The sequence below is a fragment of the Canis aureus genome, chromosome 30 (genome assembly GCF_053574225.1).
Source record: "Canis aureus isolate CA01 chromosome 30, VMU_Caureus_v.1.0, whole genome shotgun sequence".
In the NCBI taxonomy this organism is placed as follows: Eukaryota; Metazoa; Chordata; class Mammalia; order Carnivora; family Canidae; genus Canis; species Canis aureus.
The window spans coordinates 37,344,464-37,347,432 of NC_135640.1; positions in this window are offsets into that span (position 1 = coordinate 37,344,464).

Sequence of the window (2,969 nt, forward strand, 5' to 3'; positions counted from 1 at the left end):
TTACTTGGCTGTTGAGTGTTGATGAAATGTTGGCCTTTGTGTGGTTCTGGACGAGGCATGCACTCTACAACCCAGCAAGCCCCAGGGTACAAAGACAGCCAAGGAGCAGGTGATACTCCTTAAACAATGCCCAGTTCCGGGTTTCCAGCCCTGTGTTTGTTCACTTACCCCAGAAGCTTGACTCGCAAGGGGCCATGTTTATGCTGACTGTGTCTCAGGGTCACTTTGGCTGAATGTGTCCACTGGTGCAGGTCCCCCAGCAAGAGACCGAGTCCTAATGCCAAGAGAGATTAGGAGCCTGCTGGCAGGAAAAAACAGGGAGGGACAAAAAGAGCAGTCCCAAGTATAGGAGTTGCCAGCTTGCTAAGCTGTTGTGAGCTTGTATCTACTTGTGGAAAATTAAAATCAGTCTTTAGCCTGGTTGAAATAATCCTCAGACTGTCTGAAAACATAGACCAGGGAATGGATTTATAGACATCTTTTCAGATTGGGAGTGCAGGAAAGCAGAGAATAAGTGAGACAAAATAAGAAAATAAGAGCCAACTTAAAGCTTCACTCTGCTGAGACTAGAGCCTGTCTTTCCAGAAAGGCAAAAAGAAAAAAAAAATAATCATGATTACTAGTATTACTGTAATTATTGTTATTATTATAATGATCTAATGATTGTACACTAATAAACATCCACTGAGCTGTTTGCTCACTTCTGTTGGTGTCTACACTTTCTGGCTCCCTTGAGGTTTGCTGGTGCAATGTGGCAAAAACTGGGCTCTTCTGACATGAAAAAAAAAAAAAAAAAAAAGCAAATTCTAGCCAAGTTTAGGGCCTGAGTAATTTAATTGGACAATAAAAGAAATATTGATATTTGCACAAAAAGTAAACTACCACAAAAAAGGTTATTCTTCCTGTGACTGACCAGTTCTCCCTAAAAAGCTGAAGAGTGTAGGGCTCTGAGTGTTGAAAGACCCATTGTTTTCCTCCTGATTCCACCATGAGTTGGCACCATGGTCTTGAGCATTGTACCGACCTCTGTATGTCCTTTCTCGTTCGGGAAGGGATTGATAACTGCTGTGCCTGCCTTGATATGAGACATCAAGCACATGCGGAGACCCTCTGAGAAGGGCAAAGGGCTGAACAGCAGCAAGATCCATTGGGTGTGGGTCCTCTCACAGCATTATGTAATTTTGTAGAAATTACCCTCATAAGAAAATGAATTATAGGTTGGAATAAAAGCCTCTCATGGAAAATGACAGGTAAGTTCCTTTTGATTTTGTTCTTTCTTCGGTTTTAATGCCTTAGGCCCAGCAATCGCTCTTGTGTCAGACATCACAGATCAAAAATTCCACACACTCAGCCACACGGCCACTCTAGGATGATAGGTCCATATCACTAGAAACTTATTCAGGAAAATTCCTTCCAGACTGATGAGTGACTAAACTGCAAGGAAAGAGTAAGAGAAAGGGTGAAACCATAAATCAGGTAGAAAAAGCAGGAAGCAGGGACTTGCTACATAGACATGATGATGCCCTACCCAGATTCCCCTTCAATGGAAGATATATTGCCCCAGCTGCCAGGACAGCTACTCGTCCTCCTTGAATGGCCTTAGTCGCAGAGGGATGGCTTACAACCAATGATGGATGGAGGAGGGAGTATTGTAAAGGCGTAGTATTTGGCCATTTTATCTCCCAGCTGGGACTGCCTGTCCTGCACCACAACTCAGCTTCTCCCCTGGCCCACCCGTGCTTTCCTACCTCCTCCCTCCCTCTGGTGTCCATCCAAGGTCACACATTCTTAAACAACTTCCACCCTAAAGTCCATCTCAAAGGGTGTACTTCTAGGCAACCCAACTTTGACAACTAAGGAAGAGAACAGATGGAAATCTCCAAGACAAAGAGGAGAATGAGGACAAGGGACAGATCTCTTTCCTTTGTACTGTTGTCACTTGCCCTTAGCTGGATTACTGCTGCAGCTAGATGCTGGAGTACAGCTAGGTTCTTAGGGTGTCTGTCTCATCCTAGCTCTGCCACTCACTAGCTGTATGGCTCTGAATAGATCAACCTCTTGGGGCATCTGTCTGCCTATTGGCAAGTGGGGAGACTCATGACCTCACCTGCCAATTGAGTCTTTGTGAGGGTCTGGTAGAGTAATGATGGGAATGTCAGTGTCTGGTAGGGAACTATCACATTCCACCTGCTGGCGATCGTTTCTCTTCCCTCCACCCAAAGCTTGAAAAGCCAGTAAGATCTTGAAAACAATAGTCCAAAAGGAAGAGTTTCTACTCTGCCTTTCAATTTTCAGATTGGCAAGGTGATTGTGGGGAAGAATTAGGGGCTGGAAGTAAGGGGAGGTGGGGGGCATTGTTGTCTCATTAAACTCTCATGTAGTAGGGTAATCTTGAGTCTCTGCTACCTGTGAGTCATCAGACCAGTCCCTCATACTCCTCAAGTGGGGGTCATGGGCATTATTAAAAATATTACACACAAATAAAAACCTCCCATACGGAAATGAGCCAAGTAAGAGGAGTCCTAGAAGACCTCCCTGAAGAAGTAGCACTTAAACTAAGAAATAAATGATAGATAGGAGTTATGTCGATGAAGAAGAGGGGGATGGTGATCCCCTAATCTGAGAAAGTGCAAGTGTAAAAGAATACCCATGGTGAAGAGAGCAGTGAGCACAAAATTTGGAAAGCATGAGGGTAAAGCCTGGAGAAGTATGGGAGTGAGTTGTGGGGCAAGACTCTAGAACTAGGTGAAAACCACATAGAGCAATTCCTGGTAGGTGATTGAAAGACTTATTAATTTATATATTTGAAAAAGAGAGAGAGAGAGCACGAGTGGGGTGGGGCAGAGGAAGAGGGAGAAGCAGACTCACTACTGAGCAGGGAGCTCAATGTGAGGCTGGATCCCAGGATGCTGGGATCATGACCTGAGCCAAAGGCAGACACTTAACCAGCTGAGCCACCCAGGCACCCC